At 41.3% G+C, this 25223-nt stretch overlaps 1 pseudogene; it reads right to left on the reverse strand.

The window, feature by feature from the left end:
- Positions 1–6262: 6262 nt before the first annotated feature.
- LOC101593414 lies at positions 6263–15747 on the reverse strand (annotated as a pseudogene).
- Positions 15748–25223: the final 9476 nt, after the last annotated feature.

Raw genomic sequence — 25223 nt, forward strand, 5'->3', positions numbered from 1 at the left:
CTTTTGATTAAGTTTTCAGTACCAGGCATGTATTCCCTCCCATAGAGTGGGCCTTCAGTCCAATTAGAGAACAGTTGGTTTCCCCCAGAGCAGACATGCCATTATTACACTTGTTCAGTCATTTGGCCTGTCTGGCCAAGCTTGAGGCTTCCAGTGTCCACTGGTTTCATCACTGATGACTTCTGTCCCCATAAGGCTGCATACAGCACAGCTTTCTCCATCTTTCAGTTGGATGGGCTACAGGCAAAGGGTATTCTGCTCAATACCAGTTGATTTCTCAGTGACTTTGCCACTCAGGCATGTGAAGTCTTCATCAATAGGGTCTTAGCATCTCTTTCTCAAAGGAAACCAAGGGACTTGGCAATAGCCTATAATGTTTTGAAGGCAACAGGGACCTGCCTGGCCAACAAATCACTGGAAGGTATCCCATTCTTGGCACTGAAAATTTCCTAGTAACAATCAATGGCTTCTGGACAAGCTATTATTCAAGAAAGTAGATTTTCATATATCTTATTCAGAATGTCTTGAATTTTGATTGACCCTCCCCCCAACCCTTATTCTATACAAACTCTTCCCCTGACCTAGCTTAGGCCTTTGCCCTCCCTGTAATCTGTTCTACTTACATATATACACTACTATCCCCTTAAGATCTTCCTTATACTCCCTCCCTTATAGTCTTTTTCTAGCTTATGGGCCTCTGATACTGAATTTTGGTTCCAGCTCAGGCACAGTCTATACATTTGTAGCTAGAATTCACATATGAGAGAGACATGCGATGTTTGGCTTTCTGGGCCTAGGTTACCTCACTTGGTATAATCCTTTCCAGATCCACCCATTTCCCTGTGAATTTCATAATTTCCTTTTTTCTTTACCACTGAATGGAACTCCATTGTATAGATGTAGAATATCTTTATTATCCATTCATCTGTGGATGGACATCTATGCTGGTTTCATTAACTAGCTATTGTGAATAGAGAAACAATAAATATGGTTGTGCAAGTATCTCTAAGGTAGTGAGAAGAGTCATTAGGATATATGCCTAGGAGTGCTATACGTGCATCATAAGGTAGATCTATTTTTAGGGGTCTCAAGAACCTCCACACTCACTTCACAATGGCTATACCACATTACATTCCCACCAACAATGTAGAAGGGTTCCCCTTTTACTGCATCCTCACCAACATTTATTGTCATTTGTTTTCTTGATGGTAGCCATTCTGAGAGGCGAGATATGGAATCTCAAGGTAGTTTTAATTTGCATTTCCCTGATGGCTAAGTGTGTAGAACACTTTTTTAGATGTTTATATGCTATCTGTATTTCTTCCCATGAGAACTCTTTATTTAGTTCCATAGGCCATTTTTTTTTAATAGGGTTGTTTGATTTCTTATTGTTCTGTTTTTTAAGTTCTTTATATATTCTGGATATTAATCCCCTCTCAGATGTCTAGCTGATTCCATTCTGTAGGTTATCTCTTTGCTGTATTTTCAGTGTCCTTTGCTGTACAAAAGCCTTGTAATTTTGTGAGATCCCAGTGGTTGATTACTGGTTTTATTTTCTGAGCATTTGGGGTTATATGCAGAAAGTCATTACTTATGCCAATATGTTGAAGGGTTTCCTCTACCTTTTCCTGTAGCAATTTCAGAGTTTCAAGTCTTATAATAAGGTCCCTGATCCACTTGGATTTGATTCTTGTGCATGGAGAAAGACAAGAATATATTTTCATTTTTCTTTCTACATATAGATATGCAGTTTTCCCAGCACCACTTGTTCAAGAGGCTGTCTTTTCTCCAATAAATATTTTTGGCATTTTTGTCAAAAATCAAATGGTTGTAGCTGCCTGCATTAACATCTGGATCCTCTATTATGTTCCATTAATCTAAATTTCTGTCTTTGTGCAAATACCATGGTGTTTTTGTTACTATGGATTTGTAATATAGCTTAAAATTGGTATGGTGATACCACCAGCCTTATTTTTGCTGCTCAAATTCGTTTTAGCTATTCAGGTCTTTTGTGCTTCCAAATGAATTTTAGGAATTTTTTTCTATTTCTGTGAAGAATGACATGGGAATTTTAATGGGAAGTGCATTAATTGTGTAAATTGCTTTTGGTAAGAATGACATTTTCATAAGATCCATTCTTCCAATCCAAGAACATGAAATGTCTTTCCATTTCCTTGTGTGTTCTGTTATTTCTCACTTGAGTGTTTTAAAGTCTTCATTGTAGAGATCCCTCACTTCCTTGGTTAAGTTTATCCCAAGGTACTTTATTTATTTATTGAGGCAAATGTGTGTGGGAGAGATCCCCTGATTTCATCCTCCACATGTTTGTTGTTTGTATATAGGAAAGCTACTGATTTCTGTATACTTATTTTGTATCCTGCTATGTTGCTAAAAGTGTTTATCAGCTTTAACAGTTTGCTGGTTCAGTCTTTAGTGCCTTTCAGTATAGAATTATGTCATTTGTAAGTAGTGATAATTTGACCTCTTCCTTTCCAATCTGTATCTCTTTTTTTTTTTTTTTTTTTTTTTTTTTTTTTTTTTTTTTGAGGTAGGGTCTCGCTCTGGCCCAGGCTGACCTGGAATTCACTATGTAGTCTCAGGTGGTCTGGAACTCCTGGCGATCCTTCTACCTCTGCATCCCAAGTGCTGGGATTAAAGGTGTGCGCCACCACACCCAGATTCCAATTTGTATCTCTTTTATGAGTGTCTCTTGCTACAGGCAAGACCTCCAGTACTATAGTAAACAAAAGTGGGGCCAGTGGACACCCTTGTTTTGTTCCTGAATTTAATGGAAAAGCTTCAAGGTTTTTTTCCATTTAGCATTATGTTGGTTGTAGGTTTGTCATAAATAGCTTTATTATTTTGAGATATGTTTCTTCTATTCCCAGTTTCTGTAATAGTTTTGCCATGAAAGGATGTTGGATTTTGTCAAATGCCTTTTCTGCATCTATTGAGATGACCATGTGATTTTTGCCTACCAGACCATTTATATTATATTTATTGATTTTTGTATGTTGAACCATCCCTGCATTCTGGGGATAAAGCCAATTTGATGGGGGTGAATAATCTTTTTGATATATTCTTGTATTCTGTTTGCCAATATTTTGTTCAGGATTTTTTTGTTTATTTTTATTTATTTATTTGAGAGAGAGAGAGATTGAGAAAGGCAGGTGGGCATAGAAAGAAAGAGAATGGGCATGCCAAAGCTTCCAGCCACTGCAAACGAACTCCAGACGTGTGCACCGGTTTGTGCATCTGGCTAACGTGGGTCCTGGGGAATCGAGCCTCAAACTGGGGTCCACAGGCTTCACTGGCAAGCGCTTAACTGCTAAGCCATCTCTCCAGCCCTTTCAGAATTTTTGTATCTATGCTCATGAGGGACATTGGTCTCTAACTTTTTTTTGTTCTGTCTTTGTCTGATTTTTTTGTTTGTTTGTTTGTTTGTTTTTGTTTTTCAAAGTAGGGTCTCACACTAGCCCAGGCTGACCTGGAATTCACTATAGAGTCTCAGGGTGGCCTCGAACTCATGGCAATCCTCCTACCTCTACCTCCCAAGTGCTGGGATTAAAGGCATGCGCCACCACGCCCGGCTTCTTTGTCCGATGTTTGTATGATGGTGTGTTGGGCCCTAAAAGGCCCAGGTATGAGGCCTAGTGGAACTTCCTGAGCCTAGCTAAAGTTTGGTGACCTGTCTCTGGCCAGCTATGACTCAGCAAGACACCTAATGGCTTCTGGCCTGCTACCTCCATGTGGCAATTATAATTACCATTTCAATAATTAAAGTTTACTATTGGCCCTTACCTCTTCCCCCATCCTAAAATCCCCGCCTTCATCCCCAACATGATATAGGCAACTGCTCAGAGTAATAAAGCAAATTGTTTCTGCATGGAAAAGACTCCCGACTCAGTGTGGTTTTTCTCCGGTGGCCAAGAGAGGTTTCTGAGTCGTCCGACGCTCATCATCCTCCTCAACCCCTAGGGAGGAACTTGCAGGCCTGGTCCTTCCCTTGGCACTACCTGAGTGGGAAGGAGCCCCACATTGGTGATGCTGGCTTCATAGAAGGAGTTTGGTAGAATTCCTTCCTTTTCTATTTTATGGAAAAGTTTGAGAAGCAGTGGTGTTAGTTCTTCCATGAATGTTTGGTAAAAGTCACCAGTGAATCCATCTGGGCCTGGAATTGTTTTTAGTTGGGAGACTTTTTATAACTGCTTGGATCTCTGTACTTGCTATAGGTCTATTTAAATGGTTTATCTCATCTTGATTTAATTTTGGTAGGTCATATGAATCAAGGAAATCATTTATTTCTTTCAGATTTTCAAACTTAGAGGCATATATATTCTTAAAGTATGTCCTTTTAGTTGTCTGAATTTCTTTTGTGTCTGTTATAATGGTGCCCTCTTCATCTCTAATCCTATTAATTTTGTTTCTTCTCTCTTTCTTCTGGTCAAATTTGCTAAGGGTTTATCAATCTTGCTTATCCTTTCAAAAAACCATTTGTTTCATTGATTCTTTGGATTTTTTTTTGTTTCTATTTCATTAATTTCTGCCCAAATCTTTATTATTTCCTCACATTACTGATTTTTGGTTTGCCTTGTTCTTTTTCCAAGGCCTTAAGGTGAAACATTAAGTTGTTTATTTGTGAACTCTCTAATTTCTTAATATAGGCACTTATAGCTATAAATTTCCTTCTTAAGACTGCCTTCATGTGTCCCAAAGCTTTTTGTATGTTGTATTATCATCATCATTTGAGTCTATGAATTTATTGATTACCTTTTTGATTTCTTCAATGACCCATTGATCATTCAATCATGTATTGTTTAGTCTCCATCAACTTTTTATGCTCTATAGCTTTTCTTGTTGCTGATTTGCAGTTTAATCCCATTGTGGTCAGATAGAGTGCAAGGGATTATTTTAATTTTCCTGTATTTGTTGAGATTTGTTTTGTGTCCTAGTATATGATCTACTTTAGAGAATGTTCCATGTGCTGCTGAGAAAAATGTATATTCTGCAGCATTTGGATGAAATGTTCTGAAGATATCTGTTAGGTCCTTTTGTTCTATGACATCATTTAATTCAGTTGTCTCTGTTTGTTTATTTATTTATTTATTTATTTTGGTTTTTTGAGGTAGGGTCTCACTCTGGCTCAGGCTGACCTGGAATTCACTATGTAGTCTCAGGGTGGCCTCGAATTCTCAGAGATCCTCCTACCTCTGCCTCCTGAGTGCTGGGATTAAAGGCATGTGCCACCACGCCCGGCTTTATTTATTTATTTTTTGCCAAGATGACCTGTAAATTGATGAAGGTGGGGTATTTAAGTCATTTACAACATTTGTGTTTGATGTTATCTGTGACCTTTAGTCTAAAAGTGTTTGTTTGATGAGACTGGGAGCCCCCATGTTAGGTGCATATATGTTTAGGATTGTAATGTCTTTCTGTTCCTTTAATTAGTATAAAATGACCTTATTTTTTTCTTTCAAACAAGACAATGCTTTACTTAGGTGACCCAAAATAACATTTCATAGAAGAGGAACTGTAACATTATACAGCCAAATGTAACTGTAAAATTTCAAATAAGAAAGGCAATATGTTATTTATATGACCCAAAATTGTAGTTCATGGAGAGGGAACTGTTATAAGCAATCTCTTTCACCATCAATATCAATTTCCTCTTAAATACTTTCCTAGTACAAACTAAAAAAATTACCACCCTACCCCTCAAACTAAATTTGCCCTATGCATGAAAACAATTTTCAAGAACATTTGTTTAATGTTAACATAAGTAAGCAACATGGTTCTTGCTGACAACCAACTACAATTATCTACCAAAATAGCCTGTCCTGTGTATATTTTCATAAATGTTTCACTATGAGCACAGCTACAGCTTTTCTTTGTCATGTTAAAACAGATGGCCTAAGCAGAATTATATGAGAACACATCTAGGCACTCTGGAAGTAAATAGTATTTTAACTTATATTTACTCTCCACTTTGTAGGCAGGGTGTCACTATGAAGCCTACACTGGCCTAGAACTCATGATCCTCCCTGATGCTGGGATTAAAAAGCATAATTTACCACATCCAGCTGAAGAATTAACTCATAACAGAAATAACTACAAAATGTGAAAAACTCAAACTGAGCCTGCCTGCCTGTTGGAGCTCCCCAGTGTGTGCCTGAAGAGAAGACCATCATCTCATTGGTTCACCTGGAACCTGGATCCCCAAACACAAAAACAAAACATCTACTCTTGTAGCACCAGCAAAACTTTAATACATTGCCCTGTGTTTCTTGGTGCTGTAGTGTGCCTCAGAAGCAGCTGCATATACTGACTCCGGGAAGAAGTCATCATGATATTCTGATAAAAACCTTAGAAAGAGATCCAAATGCTTCAGTAAAGCCTTCAAACTCTTCTCAGGTAAGAGCATCTTTCAAAGGATGCCTGGAAGTTTTACAAGCAATTGCAACAAATATTGTGCCCATAAATATAAGAGAGAGCAGGTGGCTGGTCTCCTGGGGGATAATCAGTGGGCACAAGTTTCCAGGAGAGGGCCTCATTAATTTTGATAGTTCTTCTCCCTTCAAAGCCAGCAAACACAGTGCTCTCTTCCCTACTTGAGTAAGAGGAACGGGGGAAGATGATCCGCTGTGCACAGGTGTCTTCTTTTCCAAGCGCAGGAAGAGTCGGAGCATGGCAGTGGATGTGTCCTGCTGCTGGCACTTGGGCTGAGGTGATGTGCTGCTCTCAGACCACCTGTCACAGTTGCTGTGATGTGAGGAATGCCACAGGGACTGCTACGCTTCTGGTTCAGCTTTGCGTCTCTTGGGAGTGACTGGTTCCCCAGTAGTAGGCTGACTCTGTGTGGACTGAGGTGTGGATGGATTCAACAAAGGTGGTCTGGGAGACAGCTCCTCCTGACTCCTATTAGTGTTGGTGGCACTTTCCTTAATTGGAAGAAAAAATTTGGATGAAGTCACCTTTCTATACTGAGCTTGCTCATGTGGGTAAAGCAAAACCAGTGGGAGAGTATAATCAAAGGTTATTCTTAATCCATCCACCATCTTCTTACAAAGATCAACATTCTCTTCAGCTGGAATATAATGCACATACATGTGGGTGTGCACCAAACTGTGATGGTGACAAGGCCTTTCATTGGCTGAAATGCTTCACAGAGAACTCCAAAATAGTGATGATGTTGATCTAGTGTGGAAGCTTCACTAACCATTTCCTCCTGTTAATGTAGTAGCAACCATCCTCAAGCTGCTTCTTTTTTTTTTTTAATTTAATTTATTAGTTTTCTTTTCAGCAAATACAGGCAGTTTGGTACCATTGTTTAGGCTCATCCATGATCTACCCCCTCCCAATGGACCCTTCTTGTTGATATAAATGGGTCGTGCATTGTGGAGTTAGCCCACAGTTATTGGTACGATAAATGTCTCTGCATATCATGACCCAACATATGACTCTGACATTCTTTCCACCCCCTCTTCCGCAAAATTTCCCTGAGCCATGTTGGGTTCTTTTTTTTTTTTTGGTGGAAAACAGTAATCTGGACCCAAACGGCAATGGTACCATAAAATTCTACTTCTTAAAAGACAGACCAAATGGCTGAACCTTCACTAGACCCTTACAGAAAACACCTGAACCACAAGACACTGGAGAGGGTAGGATCAACACTAACCTAAATCTTTTACATCTTCCCTCCCTCACTCTCCCCCTCTCCCCCCCTCCTCTCTAACTCTTGTATATTAGTTATGTTTTTCTTCAATTTCTTAGTGGGCACCGACCTGTAACCCCCACTACCAGCTTGGGGGTACCATCCACTATGAGCTTTTGATCAGAGAAACCTACAAGGTTTCCCAAAACAATGACAGACTTCTGTCAGAGTACTTGATGACCCACCAAAGGCCAGTGGTAAGACCCTATTGCTGAAGATTTCATACACAGCTGACACGTAAAATGGAATGGCATGGCTGGAAGCCAGGAGAGAGTCAGTCCCCAGACAGTCAGCGTGTCTAGTGCCAGAAGGTGCTACTCAAGCTGCTTCTTGAGAACATAAAGGGATGTCTATCATGATGGTTCTTTCTTCCATTTTCCTTTCTGCTTGTGGCTCCAGATATTGCTCTCATTTCAATCTTTTCTTCAGTGTCACTGTCTTTACTTGCTTCACAACTGTTACCAGAAGAACTATTATTTGGGTTTGCATCATACTCATTATTTCTTTCTTCAACAGTATGGCTTTGTAAGCCAGTCAATTCTAGGCAACCTGTAGCACTTTTTCTTTCATTACAGCTTCCTGGGTGAGCTATTACTTTTCTTGCCAATTTATGCTTTAACCTGCGATTTTCATCCACATCACAAAACACTTAAGCTTCCCATCTATCCTGGCTTTGCTGGTGGATACTGCCCATGCTTATGCTGCTTAGGCTCCTGACATTGCAGAGTGGCTTGTACCAAACCATGACTGTTGTCTGTGTCATGGGCCAAAATGACCTTCTTTATCTTTCCTCACTAATGTTGGTTTGAAGTCTATCCTATTAGATATTAGAATAGCAATCCCTGCTTGTTTCCTAGGCCCATTTGCTTGAAATACCATTTTCCATCCTTTCACACTAAAACAGTGTCTATCTTTTATTGAGAGATGAGTTTCCTACAGACAACAAATGACTCCTGCCTTTTAATCCAGTCTGCAAGCCTATGTCTTTTAGTTGGTATATTGAAGCAATTGATATGAAGAATTATTATTGAAAGGCATGCATTTATTCTCACCATTATTCTTATTTTGTAGTGTTTCCTGTTTCCTTTTACTCATTTTTTATCTGTTATTTGAGAATCATTTATTTTTTCCTATTTCCTTCTGTGTGTGCTTTGCTTTCTCTTTAGCATTACGAATTCCTTCAAGTATTTTCTGTAGATTGGCATTAGTTGTAATAGATTCCTTCAGCCTGTTTTTGTTATGGAATGTTCTTATTTCTCCATTAATTTGGGTAGATAGCTTTGCAGGATAAAGTAATCTTGGTTGACAGGTGTTATCTTTCAGAACTTGCAATACATCATTCCAAGCCCTTCTGGCTTTTAAAGTTTGTGGTGAGTAATCTGCAGTTATTCTGATGGGTTTGCCTTTGTAAGTGACTTGCTTTTTCTCCCTAACTTCTTTCAGTATATATTCTCTGGTTTGTGTGCTTATTATTTATAACATGGCGAGGAGAGGTTCTTTCCAGATTTTGTCTGTTTGGTGTTCTAAAAGCTTCTTGTATCTGCATTGGCATTTCTTTCCCAATTTAGGGAAATTTTTCTTCTATAATTTTGTTGAGATCACCTACTAAGCCTCTGGATTGAAATTCCTCTCCTTCTATTATTATACCCTATATTCTTATGTTTGATCTTTCACACTGTCCCTGATATCTTGAAATTCCCATTCATGCTTGCTATTAGCTTGTCTTTCTCTTTTTTGGAATGTATGAGGTCTGCCACCTGGTCTTCTAGTTTAAATATTCTGTTCTCTCCTTCATCCCTTCTACTGGTGATATTTTGCACAGAGGTTTTATTTCACTGACTGTTGCAGTACGGTTTGCATTGCTGGTAGAAATCACCCAACCAAGAGCAGCTTCTGGGAAAAAGAGATTTATTTTGGCTTACAGGCTTGAGGGGAAGCTCCATGATGGCAAGGGAAAACGATGGCATGAGCAGAGGGTGGACATCACTCCCTGGCCAACATAAGGTGGACTACAGCAACAGGAGGGTGTGCTAAACACTGGCAAGGGGAAACTGGCTATAAAGCCCATAAGCCCGCCCCCAACAATACACTCCCTCCAGGAGGCATTAATTCCCAAATATCAATCAGCTGGGAACCTAGCATTCAGAACACCTAAGTTTATGGGGGACACCTGAATCAAACCACCACATTCCACCCCTGGCCCCTATAAACTGATATCCATGGATGATGTAAAATGTAATGCATTCAGTCTGACTTTAAAAGTCCCCATAGTTTTTTATCAATCCCAATGATGTTCATACATCCCCATAGTTCAAGATCTTTTAACTGAGACATAATACCAAAATATAACCTCAAAAAACCCATAATGGCACAGAATAAATATTCACACTGCAAAAGATGGCATTGGGCATAGCAAAGAAACATTCAACCAATACAAGATTTAAAACAACCAGGGCAAACATCAAACTCTGTAGCTTCAAGTATAGCAACTCTAGCCAGTGACAAATCTTCAAGTCCGATAATTCTAAACAGCAACAAGTCTCTGGCATTCCAATTCTGCCCCTCCAGCTAGGCTACTCACACTCCTGGAAAACTTCATCTGGGCCGGCAGCTCCTCGGCAGCCATCTCATGGTCCCGGCATCTCCACTGGGTCTCCACTGCAAGCCACGGTTCATCCTCATGGCTCCATGGGGTCTCTATGCAGGCAACCAACAAACCTGCTTCACACTGCCCATGGCCATTTCCAAAACACAAGACCGTGTTGCAAACTCAATGACCCTCTTTCCAGCATTTTATACTCCATGATACCAGGTAGGTGCCAATTTGTTAATCCAGGGGGGAATAGAGCAGACTTTGAAGAACAGGACACTCCTTGAGCACTCAGGCTCCTTCAAAAGAGTTGACATTATTCTTGTTGCCCCAGCGCAGGTCAGTTAGCCCAGTCTCATAGGTTGTAATCTCTCAGTTGCAGCTGAATGGGCAACAGTTCACCCAAAGATTTTTCTTTCTGTGCCATATCCCTCTGCACACACCAGTTCATTTCTACGCAAAGCAATCCTGCACAACTTCTCAGGACATGGACACAAGAGCAAGCTTCTCACACAAATCTGCTAGCCCAGTCCAGGCAAAGCTTTTTCTCACCCTCATAAGCCAAACCTCACAGTGTATAGTTCTTACTGCATTCAGGTCTTACAGCTCTGACCAGAATAGTCCATCAAGCTGTACTTACCGCACTGCAAGGCGTCTCTTAGGCCAAGGCTTCAACTCCTTCCACATTCCTCTTGAAAATCAGCTCCAAAAGGCCGAAACCACATAGTCAGGTGTCTAGCAGCAACCCCACTCCTCGGTACCACTTTACTGTTGCAGTCCGGTTCGCATTGCTGGTAGAAATCACCCAACCAAGAACAGCTTCTGGGAAAAAGAGATTTATTTTGGCTTACAGGCTTGAGGGGAAGCTCCATGATGGCAAGGGGAAACAATGGCATGAGCAGAGGGTGGACATCACTCCCTGGCCAACATAAGGTGGACTACAGCAACAGGAGGGTGTGCCAAACACTGGCAAGGAGAAACTGGCTATAAAGCCCATAAGCCCGCCCCCAACAATACACTCCCTCCAGGAGGCATTAATTCCCAAATATCCATCAGCTGGGAACCTAGCATTCAGAACAACTAAGTTTATGGGGGACACCTGAATCAAACCACCACACTGACTGTATTCTCCAGAGCTAGGTGGGACTGTATTGTCTTGATTCTTTGAGTTTCTTGTATTATAATGTAGCAACTTTTGCATTCTGAATTGGTTTAATGCTTGGGTTTTCTGCTTATCTGCAGTGTTCTAGATGTGGCAGTCCACCTCTATATACCCTCAGGACATGAGTTCAAGGTGCCAGGTATAGCTCTTGTCCCCTAATCCAGCCTCAGAAGTAATCCTATGTGTTGAGTTTACTTGCTAAGCAAGTATTCTGGTGGACTTGGTGGAACAATTCACTGGCCAATTCTAAACTTCAGCTGAGCAACATACACAATCAATAAAAACCAGCACAAAGTATGCAATTATGGGGATTAAAACAAACAATTAGTCTTATAGTGCCAAATTGCCTAAGGGTGTGTGTTGTTCTACAACCTTAATCTTGTCAGCTGGGAGGTAGAGAGTTCTGTTCTGAATTGGGTTCCAGGTCCACCTGGATCTGCATCACACCTTGACCCCAATAATGACAGAATCAAAAGACAAGGGCCCTAAAAATATGCAAGCATCAAAGGCAAAAATATTCAACCCCCAAATACAGCTTATTTGAAAATGGTAAAACCAACCAAGAATATATAACCCATAACCTGCCCTGATAAGAAAAGAGAGATTAGCTCTTCCAATGCAGGCCTATGTACCTGTTGGTTGGTTGGTTGGTTTTTTGTCAGTTGGCCTTGTTAACCTTTGAGGTGGCTTCCAATCTCACCAAAGCTGAGTGTCCACCTCCATCCCTGCTTGTTGTGCTCTGGACCTGGACCTCTGATCAGCTGTGCTGGCTGCATTGCCACTGGGGGCTGAATGCCAGAGGTTTCTGGTTCTGATGGTGGGGGATGGGGTAGTTCAGACTTCTCATTTGCTCACACAGTTCCACCTGGTTCCCTTTCATTAGATCTTTGGTTGATCAAGCTGTCTTTACTTCTGTTTTCTTAACATTGCAAGGAGGCTGATGAAATTGAAAAAGCCCCTTGTTTGGTCTCTGCTGCTGTTGCTGCTTGGCACATGTGGCAGGGCAGTGCCAGGCAGGTGTGCAGATCATGCAGATCAGGCTGTTTTTCTCCTTTCTGGTCAATCTTGGTCTCTCCAGCTTCTCCACTGTGTGAAAGAGTGACCTATACTTCTTCACTTTTCAGAAGAAGAGTGTATTTTGCTGGAGTTTTCCTTAAATCCCTCCCTAGGCTGGTTTGGCATCTATGCCACCATCTTAACCAGGTTGTTAATTTCTAATTACAGCATTTTGATCTAATATCATGCATGAAATTATGTCAATATTCCTAAATATATGGAGGCAGACTTTATGGCCCAATATTTTACCTAGTTTAGAGAAGGTTCCATGGGCTGCTGAGAAGAACGTGTATTCTGTAGATTTTGGGTAGAATGTTCTGTAGATGTCCATTTGGTCTAGTTGATCTATGATGTTATTGATCTCTCTTACTTTCCTGAACAATTTCTGTTTGGATGATCTATTTTTTGCTGTAGTGGAGTATTGAAGTCCCCAACTATGATGGTGTTGGTGTTTATTTTTGTTTTGTTGTCAAGTGGGTTTTATTTTATGACTTGTGGTGCCCCTGTATTTGATGCATAAAGACTGATGATTGTGATATCCTCTTGTTGGATCATTCCCTTGATGAGTAAGATATGACCTTCTTTGTCTTTTTTGATTACTTTTGGTTTAAAGTCTATTTTATCCAATATTAGTATAGCAATGTCTACTTGTTTCTTATTTCTGCTTGCTTGGATTTTCATTTTTCCACCCTTTCATCCTGAGGAGATGTCTGTCTTTAGTGGTTATGTGGGGTTTTTGTTTTGTTTTGTTTTTTGTTGTTTGTTTCTTTGTTTTGTTTTTCGAGGTAGGGTCTCTGGCGCAGGATGACCTGGAATTCATTATGTAATCTCAGGGTGGTCTATTATGTGGGTTTTTTGAAGACAGCACATCAAGGGGTCCATTTTTCTGATCCACCCTCTTATCTTTTATCTCTTGATGGGTGAATTAAGGCCATTAATATTTAGGGTAATAGGGCTGGAGAGATGGCTTAGCGGTTAAGCACTTGCCTGTGACGCCTAAGGACCCCGGTTCGAGGCTCGGTTCCCCAGGTCCCACGTTAGCCAGATGCACAAGGGGGCGTACGCGTCTGGAGTTCGTTTGCAGAGGCTGGAAGCCCTGGCGCACCCATTCTCTCTCTCTTCCTCTATCTGTCTTTCTCTCTGTGTCTGTCGCTCTCAAATAAATAAATAAAAAATTTTTTAAAAAATATTTAGGGTAATAACTGTAAGGCTTGATTTAATCCCTGCCATATTGTGGTAGTTTGGTACTTTCTTGTACTTTGTAGTTTTTTGCACCTTCTCTGAGTTTGGTGGTTGTGATCTGCTTCTTGTACACACTTGAGGTTGGTTGTTTGACTCTTCTGTGTGGAGAATTCCCTGATGTACTCCCTGTAGGTTTGGTTTTGTGTTTATATAGTTGTAGAGCTGACTTTCATCATGGAAAGGTTTTCTTTTACCATCTATTATGAGTGATACTTTTGCTGGGTAAAGTAGTTTGGGTTGGAAGCCATTGGTTCTTAGACTTCACAGTGTTCCATTCCAGGCCCTTCTGCCTTTCAGGGTTTTCATTGAGAAGTCTGAAGGAATTCTGATGGGGTTACCTTTAAAAGTGATGTGCTGTTTTCCCCTAGCTGCTTTTAGGAATTTCTCTTTGGGGGTCAATGTTTACAGTCTTAATGATAATATGTCTTAGAGAGTTTATCCTTTGGTCCAATCTGTTTGGAGTTCTGTAAGCTTCTTGTATCTTGATGGGACTTTCTTTTGAGATAGTGGGAAAGTTTTCTTTGATTATTTTGTTAAATAAGTTCTCTATGCCTTTGGTCTAAATTTCTTCCCATCCTGGTATTCCCATGATCTGGATGTTAGGACATTTAAGGGTAGCCCACATGTTCTGTTCACAGAAATTTTTGAACTTATTGAAACTTCTGAACTCCCAAACTGTTCTTCTGTCTTGTCGTCCAGTTCTGAGGTGTTGTCTTCCATGTGACTGACTCTGTTCTTAAGAGCTTCTGTTGAGGTTTGGACTTGCTCAGTTTGGTTCATATTTTCTATTGCTTTTTATGTATAGTATCCAACCCTCTGTCAAGTTTCCTTTTCATGTCATTTTCTGATTTTGTTAATGCGTCTTGGAATTCATCCTCACATTTATTTATGTCTTCATTGAGCTTAGTCAGCTGATTATTGAGATCCTCTTTTTCTGCTCTCCTTTAGATGAGGTAACTGTCCTTTGAAGACATCCTTTTTTTTCTATTATGTATAATCTAGCAATCATACAATTGTTGGTTCTTTGTTGATTTTCTGAAATTTCTGCTAATTGCTTGGCCAGAGTCACATAGCTTGTGCCTTCATTTTGGGGTTCTGATAGTATTGTTTCTTCTATGTTTTGATTAGAGACTTCCATTGTGCTATTGGGAAACCTTGTTGGATTTACTTCCATTTTATTTTTTATGTTATTCCTTTCCACTCTGGTCTGCCCATCACAGTGTGGGGAATCTTATTTAATTCAGGAGGAACCTGTAGTTTACCCTTGGTGTGTCTTCAGTGATTGTTACCCTTTTACATTTAACTAGATTAGGCTTCTGATGGCAAGTGGTCCTGTCTGCTCAGGTAGGAAAAATCTGCTCAGCTCTGGTGGGGACCTGAAGACCTGGTGGAAGGGCTCATTGGTTGGGTTATGTGACTGTGTCATCAGGTGGCCCAGTGGGGCTGGAGGAAGGGGTAATGTAGACTGGGGATTCTGTGGACCAAGGGGTGGCATAGAGGGTGGAACTCTGTGGTCTGGTGATGAGGCAGGACAAGAGGATGAGACTGCAGGATCTGCTGCAGCAAAGTGGGAGGGAGATGGGACTGCTGTGGGTCTGGTGATATGGCAATGGAAGGTTGAATGGGATAGCATTGTGGGGTAGCAGCTGGGAGTGCAGTCTCCGTGGCAGGAAGAGGGAGGGAGGAATGCTGGCCTGAATCCATGTTACCTGCTGGTAGTGCAGGAGGACCCTGGTCCACAGCACTGCCAGGCAGAAGCTGGGATAGAGGTGCTGGCTGGGATGGTGGTCCCAGTGGTGGGAAGAGGGAGGAAGTAATGCAGGTGACTGGCCTGGGTCCTCTTAGCCTGCAGGTAGTGCAGGAGTGAACTTTGTCCACAGCACAGCAGCTGGTGTGGCAGCTGGGATGGGTGTTTAAGGGGTCTGGGGCACTGGTGGGATAACCAAGAGCATGGGAATTAGCAGATTCCCTATTTTTCTCCTCCATGACCTCCCACTGGAGGTCTGATAGGACCTGCAACCCCTGAACCCCTTTCCTTCCCTGCAAGAAACACCCCATATTACACTGAGTTTTGCAGATTTCAGCCACTCAAAGTTCATCTGTGTACTAAGAGTGACAATTAAATTGAATTGTCAAAGATGAATCACAGGGTCCCAAATAATGATGCCAACAAATCCATAGAAAATTATGAAGAGGGTATAGTGTGCAGCAGTCTTGCAATAAAGTTAAGCATCACACCTGAAAGTTTCCTCACAGCAAGAGGTACCAACCATCTAGAGCTGGCTTTGTTCTATACCCTGCCTCAATACTATAACCCTTCCTGTCTTCCACTAGGATCAAGTGCAACTTGTCAGCCTCAGTCATGAACTTAACAATTCTGACAAGGTGGTAATGTCCACCCTCTGCTCATGCCATCATTTTCCCCTGCCATCATGAAGCTTCCCCTTGAGTCTGTAAGCCAAAATAAACCTCTTCTTTTCCCCATAAACTGCTCTTGATTGGGTGATTTATATCAGCAATGCAAACCTGACTGCAACACATGGGCTGCAGTGGAGATCCGGTGGAGATACCAAGATAATGGGATGGGTGAGAAGGAGAGCTTCTGGCACCAGATGAAGTTTTCTGGCACTGTGAGTAGTCTAGCTGGAGGAGTGGAATTGGAACTGTAGAGACTCATCACTGGTTAGAATTGTTGGATTTTGAGACTTGTCACTGACTAGAGTTGTTGGACTTGGAGCTGCGAAGTTTGATATTTGCCCTGTTTGAATCTTGTATTGTTTGAATATTCTTTGCTATGCCTAATGCTATCTTTTGCAACATGAATGTTTATTCTGTGCCATTATGGAGTTTTTTTGTATTATGGTTCAGTTAAAAGACCTTAGACTATGAGGATATTTGAATATCATTGGAACTGATTAAAAACTATAGGTACTTTTAAAGTGCAACAAATACATTTCATTTTAAATCATGTATGGTTATCAGATTATGGGGACCAGGAGGCAGGATGTGATGATTTGATTCAGGTGTCCCCTATAAACTTAGGTATTCTGAATGCTATGTTCCCAGATGATGGTAATTTGGGAATTATGCCTCCTGGAGGCAGTGTATTGTGGGGACCAGCTTATGGGTGTTATAGTCAGCTTCCTCTTGCTAGTATTTGGCACACTCTCCTGTTCCTGTTGTCCACATGATGTTCATCCTCTGCTCATGTCACCATTTTCCCCTGCCATCACGGAACTTCCCTTTGAGTCTGTAAGCCAAACTAAACCTATTTTTTCCCCAAAAGGTGCTCTTGGTGGTGTCTTTTCTGCCAGCCATGTGAATCTGACTGCAACAAAGCCATATAAACAAAAATGAGGATGTAGTCTCCATTAAGATAGCTGGTATTTGTTGCACAACTTGTCCTAACTGAAAAAATTCTGCTTTTTGTAATCATGCTTGCTTGCATTGCAAAATAGAATTATGGGAGTGGGTGCTGGGGACTTTCTACACCATTGTAAAAGAATGTGCTTTTGGGCTGGAGAGATGGCTTAGTGGTTAAGTGCTTGCCTGTGAAGCCTAAGGACCCTGGTTCAAGGCTCGGTTCCCCAGGACCCATATTAGCCAGATGCACAAGGGGGCGCACGCATCTGGAGTTCGTTTGCAGAGGCTGGAAGCCCTGGCGCGCCCATTCTCTCTCTCTCTCTCTCTCTCTCTATCTGCCTCTTTCTCTCTCTGTCACTCTCAAGTAAATAAATAAAAATGAGCAAAAAAAAAAATTAAAAAAAAAAAAGAATGTGATTTTTTTCCCTGACCATTGTAAAAGGTTTTTTTTTTGTTTTGTTTTGTTTTGTTTTGTTTTTTTCCTTATAAACTCAATGATAAGTTAAGATGGGGCTGCTCTCCTCCTCAGCAGTTTGCTGTGAGGGGACAGGCACTGGTCAGCTAGTAAAGGCTCTCCTTTTAAAATCCGTATTTGAGTGGTGTTGAACTTGATTTCTGGTCTTGGACTCACTGCATTTTGGAGGAACTAAGCTGACCCCTGAGTCTGATCTCACAGAGTCTTGGTCACTTAGGACTCTACTCCAACTGCAGGGTGGAGGCCCTGGGGGCAGCTGCTGAGAGACGTTCTTCAGCCTCTGGGTCTTTCTCCAGGCCCCAGCAAGAAGGAGTGGTAGTCATAAGAGATGAACACTGAAAATGGAGAGTCATCTAGTCTGAACAGCCTCCAGAGATAAGGGGGATTCAGTGGAAGGCCGGACACAGCACTAGTTCCCAATCCTGGGCAGTGACGAGAGGTCATCCAACCCCTTATCTGTCTGCTTCGGTTCAGTATGGCCACATGTCTTTGTCCTTTTGTTCTGTGTTTGTTTTGTCATTCTGTGTCTAACTTTTTTTTCCCCAGGAGGCCACCTATGGAAATTGACAACTCCACCATGGGACAGGCAAATTACATGTCTAGTCCTTTAACATGTTTCTTAACTAACTTTTCATTTTCCCAACACAGAGTCTCTGACTTGGGTACCACCTGTGATGCCTTCTCCCTCAATAAATTCTGGGAATTAGATTAGCTATCTTTTGATGTATGGTGGCCACAAGAAAGAACATTTGGCCTCCCAACTGCATATTGAATGAAATAGGTCATTCTTGGGCAACCTGAACATCCTGATCAGGTTCCCTATATTTTGCCCTGGATTGAGATTGTTACTGAAAAGCCTACTTGGTTTCAGAAACGTGCTAAAAATAAATAAATAAATAAAACTTCCTAGACCGAGCTCTAAAATACTGCTCTCTGTTAAACCTAAAAGCCAGAAATCTCCCCCCTCCTCAAAGGAGTCCTCTAAGCCAGTCCTGCAGGAGGATTCACCTGACAACAAATACCCCTCTCCTTTTCCTCTTCTTATCCAAGCCATCCCCCTTCTGGCCCTGATTCACTTCTAAGCCTGTTACACATCAGGAGTGGGTCCTCTTACCGATCTCCTGAGACACCCTCAGCCTCAACTCCTACCCTTGCATCAGGCTCCTGGTGCTGGAGCCCCCTTCATAGTCTATGTCCCCTTTTCTATCAGCAATTTCTATAATTGGAAACAGCAGAACCCCTCCTTCTCTGAAAAACCTGAATGTCTTATTTCTTTCCTTGAGGCTATATTTTATACCCACCAGCTAATTTGGGATGATTGTCAGAAACTTGTGCAGGCTGTCTTCATGGCAGAGGAGTGGGACTGAATCCGGACGAGAGTTCTAAAACATGTCATGGTACCCTGTCTGTCTGGAAAGGGCCTTCCCCATCACCCGCCAAAACTGGGACCACAATTCACATCGTGGTAAGGAGGCTCTTGACAATTACAAGCTTCTATTGATGGGAGGCCAAGCTGCAGCACAGAAACACAAATTGGTCCAAGGTGAATGAGGTTATGGAGGGACCTGATGAGTCCCCTGCAGCATTCCTAGGACATCTCTGGAGGCATACAAGACATACACTCCTATAGATATTGAAGCTCCTGAAAATAAGAGAGCTCTGAATATTGCTGGTTTCTCAGTTGGCTCCAGACATTAGAAAGAAATTTCAAAAGCAGGAAGGATTTGAGGGAAAGTTATCATCAGAATTAGTGGAGATAGCTATACTATGCTATGCTAACAGAGACAGACTTGAGGATAAACAGGCTAAGAAGATTACCAGAATCATGGTGGCAGCTCTTCAGGAGCCATCCTACAGACCACCATGAGGAGAAAAAAAAAAAAATTCAGAGAGGGACTTTTCCAGGAAAAATACTACAATTAGATAAAGATCAGTTTGCTTACTGTGAAAAGAAAGGACATTGGAAGAACAAGTGGAAGAACGAGTGCCCAAAGTGATAGGAAAGAGCCCCTAAGATTTTACAGTTGAGTGTACAGGACTGATAAGGATCCCCAGCCCCTCTGGAGTCCAGGGTCACACTAAAAATGGGGGACAAACCAGTTATCAAGCCCTGCTTTTAGACCAACTAAGGAAGACAACTGCTCTCAATCCAGCCACCCTCCTGGTTGATGATAATCCTGAGGAACCAATTCAAAACTGCCATGAAAGCCTTGAACCTATCCAGGGCCTCCAACCTGATCTCATAGACATTCTATGAGATACCACAGATGAGGTACTTTTTCATTGATGGTTCCAGTTTCATTTCCAACAGAGACAGGCATGGGGGGTTGGCAGTGGTAATATTGGAAAAGACAGTATGGGCTCAAGCTCTTGGTCATGAGACCTCTGCTCAAAAGGCCAAACTAATAGATTGATTAAGGCTAATGGAAAAGACAAGAATATAAATGGGTACACTGACAGCTGTTATGCCTTTGCCACAGTGAATGTTCATGGAGCCCTTTACTGAGAACAGGGAATGATTACATTGGAGGGTAAACAACTTAAAAATACTCAGGAGATATTGGCCCTGTTTAAGGCCATTTTGCTCCCTTAAAGAGTAGCTATTATCCATTGCCAGGGCCACCAAAGAGGGAGTCACCCAGAAGCTCTGGGGAATCAGGCAGCAGACCAAGTGATAAAGAAAAGCCCAACTCCACTTCTGGCCAAGATGGTGACCACCTAACTGCTGTTTCAGCTTCCCACTGTGCTTGAGCCCAGGCTGATCCACCCACCTACATGCCCATACACTGTGATGGGCATACCACAGTGCAAAAGAAATAACATGAGAAATCAAATGCAAGAAAATCCAGTTAGATCATCCAGTCCTACAATGAACACCTCTAATCAAAACATAGAAGAGTCATTAGGATCAGAACACCAAAATGAAGCTATGAGCAATGTAACCCTGACCAAGCTACTTATAGAACTTGTAGAAAAGCAACAAAGGACAAATAATCATGTGGATGCTGCCATCACTAGATTAGACCAAATAGATAAGAAAATGGAAGGAATTCAGACAGTTAAGAGATATGAAGGAGACTGTTAAAAAAGAGGACCTCAAAAATCAGCTGGTGATGCTAAATGAATACATAAAGAAATGCAAGGATGAATTCCAAGAAGCATCAAGAAAATCAAAAAATGCTGTGAAAAGGGAACTTGACAGAGGGATGGAAACTAAATATAGAAAAGTAGTAGAAAATATAAATCTAATTGAAGAGGTCCAAAACACTCTAGAAACTCTCAAGAATAGAGTCAGCCATGTGGCGGATAGAAACTCTGATCTGGAAGACAAGATAGAAGAAACAGTTCAAGAGTTCAAAAGTTTCAGTAAGTTCAAAAGTTTCTGTGAACAGAACATGAGGGAATTGTGGGATACCCTTAAACGTCCTAATATTAGGATCATTGGAATACCAAAAGGAGATGAAATTCAGACCAAAGGGATGGAGAACTTATTGAACAAAATAATTGAAGAAAACTTCCCCAGTCTCTCAAAAGAAAGGCCCATCAAGATACAAGAAGCTAGCAGAACTCCAAACACACTAGACCAAAGGAGAAACTCTCCAAGACATATTGTCATTAAGACTCTAAACATTGACACTAAAAAGCAGCCAGGAAAAAACAGCACATCACTTTTAAAGGTAACCCCATCAGAATTACTCCAGACTTCTCAATGGAAACCCTGAACACTAGAAGGGCCTGGAATGAAACACTGCAAAGTCTAAGAACCTATGGCTTCCAACCCAAACTACTGTACCCAGCAAAAGTATCCCTCATAATAGATGGTGAACGAAAAACTTTCCATGACAAAACTCAACTTTACAATTATATGAACACAAAGCCAAACCTACAGAGAGTATTTCAGGAAATTCTTCACAGAGAAGAATCAAATAATCAAACTCAAATGCCTACAAGAAGCTGATCACAATAACCAAGCTCAGAGAAGGTGCAAAAAACTGCAAGGTCCATGAAAACACCAAACCACATATACTATCACAATATGGCAGGGATTAAATCAAATCCCATAGTCATTACCCTAAATATTAATGGCCTTAATTCACCCATCAAGAGACACAAGCTAACAGGATGGATCAAAAAATTAGACCCCTAAATCTGTTGTCTTCAAGAAATCCACTTCACCACTAAAGACAGACACCTCCTCAGGGTGAAAGGGTGGGAAACAATATTCCAAGCAAACAGGAATAAGACACAAGCAAGTGTGGCTATATTAATATCAGACAAAATTGACTTCAAACCAAAAATAATCAAAAAAGACTTATCAAGGGAACGATCCATCAAGAGGATATTACAATCATAAATCTGTATGCACCAAACACAGGGGCACCACAGTTCATAAAACAAAACCTACTTGACAATAAAACAGAAATAACCACCAACACCATCATAGTTGGGGACTTCAAAACACCATTATCAGTAATAGACAGATCATCCAAACAGAAACTCAACAGTGAAGTAAGAGAGCTCAACACAACTATAGATCACTAAGACCTAACAGACATCTACAGAACTTTCCATCCCAAAACCACAGACTACACATTCTTCTCAGTAGCCCATGGAACATTCTGTAAAATAGATCATGTATTGGGTCACAGAGCCTGCCTCCACATATTTAGGAAGATTGACATAATTCCTTGCATGAGATCAGATCACAATGCTATATTGCTAGAAATTAAAAACAAAAGACCCACCAAGAATCCCACTGGCACCTGGAAACTGACCAGCACACTTTTACACAATAAATGGATAGTGGATGAAATAAAAAATGAGATTTCAAAATTTCTAGAAATGAATGATGATGAGAACACCTCATACCAAAACTTATGGGACACAATGAAGGCGGTCCTCAGGGGAAAATTCATAGCACTCAATGCCTTCATAACAAAGACAGAGAGATCCCAGGACCGCTGCTCTCTTCACTGGAGCTGGGCTCAGGCGGTGGGGGAGGGGAGGGAGCCGCCATTGCTCTGGTTCTGTCACTGATCCATGTGTTCTTCTACCTCGTGGTCTGCTCCTTCGTTGCTCACTGCCGCTCTCCCTTCACATTTCTTGAGTTGTGGAGAGCACGGTGTGAGTGGAAGCTCCCACACCTGGCTTTTCCTGTGGCCGGAGCTGAGCCTTGTGGCTTTCTGGTGTGCCGCTGCTGCCGCTGCGGTTGGCGGAGCTGCCGGGCTGCTTTTGCCGGCCTGTGCGGGCTCTGGATGCTCTGGATCTCTTCTACTTCTCCGCTGCTGCTTCAATTTCCTATACACCTCACTTTTTAGTAAAAGTGTGTATTTTGCTGAGTTTTTTTGGTCTTTTTTCCCCCTAGGATTCTTTGGTGTGGTACCTATGCTGCCATCTTAACCGGAAGTCCCCCAGGAAATTGTTTTTAAGAAATACAATTAAGGTTTGGCATTTTTGTTATGTTTAGAACCTATGTCTACAGCTGAAATTAGCACAATTTTTTTTTAAATTAAAAGTCAAAGAATTAGGAGTCAGGGGTAGGAGAATTGCCAAGAGTTCAAGACCACCCTGAGACTAATTCCAGGTTGATGGGGATCACCAAGACTATTTCCTGGTACCTCCTGCCTCAACTCCCTCCTCTTTGTTTATCAGGAATGGAAAAAACTTTGTGTATTAGTCCACATAGTCCCCCAGGTTTATTTATATGATGGAGGTGTGGGCAGAGAATATCTGGGTATTCTTCCCCTTCCCTTAATTATCGGCATAAGAGAGGAACCCCCATTTTGGTACCCTTATTAGTAGGCTCAGGAATAGCAGACTCAGTGGCCATAAGAACCTCTGCTTTAGTTACTGGAGATAAAAAATTTAAAACCTTAATCTAACAGGCTGGTGCTGATTTGAAAGAATTAGAATCCTCTGTTAGTCTCCTGGAGACCTCCATAGATTCTCTGGCAGAAGTGGTGTTACAAAATAGGTGAGGGTTAGACATACTCTTCCTAAAACAAGGAGGACTTTCCTTTTAATCCTAGCACTCAGGAAGCAGAGGTAGAAGGATTGCCATGAGTTCAAGGCCACCCTGAGACTACATAGTGAATTTCAGGTCAGCCTGGGTTAGAGCAAGACCCTACCTCAAAAGAAAAAAAAAAAAAAAAGGAAGACTTTGTATTGCCATAGAGGAGACCTGGTATTTTATACAAACTACTCTGTAGTGATGCCAGAGAGCATGCTTATAGTTAGAAAACTTTTAAAAGACAGAGAGGAACTCCATAAAAACTCAGGTAATTGGTATGAGAATTATGAGAATTTGTTTTCTTAGTCACCCTGATTCACCACTTTGATTACTGCCATTTGAGGGCCCCTAATCTTATTACTCCTGGGATTAATTATAGGTCTCTGTATTTTAAATGCCCTGATCAAGTTCATTCAACAGAGAGTTTCCTCAAATTAACAGTCCTTAGGACTAGGTACGAGCCTATGGTGACTGATGAGTCTAAGATTTGATGTACTTATTAAAAATCAGTGGGGAATGAAACACCCAGATAGCTTAACCTAAGGCAAGGCATCTTAAGATAACCATCCATATTCATAATAATAAAAGAAAGCCTCACCTAGGTTAAATTCAACACAGAGCTATATAACAAAAATGAGGATGTGGTCTCCATTAAAATAACTGTTATTTGTTTCACATCTTGTATTAACTGCAAAATTCTACTTTTTGTAGTCATGCTTGCTTGCATTGCAAAATAGGGTTATGGGGGAGTGCTGGGGACTTTCCAGACCATCGTAAATGAATGTGACCCCCCCATCATTGTAAAAGAATGTGGTGTTTTTGCCTTATAAACTCAATGACAGTTTGCTCTGAGGGGACAGTCACTGGCTGGCTAATAAAGACTCTCCTTTTAAGATCCTTATTTGGGTAATCTTGAATTTGATTTCTGGTCTGGGACTTGCTACATTTCCATAATGGAAGAAGAAGTTGGCCCCTTCTTAAAGGACTGAAAAGAGAGAGAAAAAGCCATAAGCCAAAACTCCAAAACCACACCACATAGCACACTTCAGGAACTCCAGGAGGATCTCAGGTGCTTTGCATATCTTTAGACTACAATTTCAAATCCATCCACACCTTAGGGCTGGGCCCTAGGATCTACCCAATGACACCTCCTGCACCTAGGTGGTTGCAGATCTAAATTACAAATTGGAATCAATCTGGTCAAGATGCCATCTGCCTAACCTCGCCTCACCTCACAGGGAAGGAAAGGCAAGACCCTTAAGGTTCAGGGGTTTTTTTTGTTTTGTTTTTTGGTTTTTTAGGGGGTTGCTGATTCTGGTAGGCTTCCAGTGGGAGGGTGTGGAAGAGCAAAAAAGGAATTCCTCTGATTCTCTGCCAGCGGGCTCCAGCAGAGTTGAGCAGTACCTGAAGGGGGAGTGAGGATTCGGAAAAAAGGATGAAAGACAAAAGATGAACTCCGGAGGGCTGTCAGTGAATACTGAAGCCCCAACTTTATTTAGTTCAGCTATTTTATACTTCTTCTCAGAGCACAAGAATGCAAGCAGAAAAATGCTAATATATACATACCTACATAGCTAATATATACATACAATGCTAACATATACATACATATTT

Source organism: Jaculus jaculus, chromosome 6 (assembly GCF_020740685.1).
Source record: "Jaculus jaculus isolate mJacJac1 chromosome 6, mJacJac1.mat.Y.cur, whole genome shotgun sequence".
Classification (NCBI taxonomy): Eukaryota; Metazoa; Chordata; class Mammalia; order Rodentia; family Dipodidae; genus Jaculus; species Jaculus jaculus.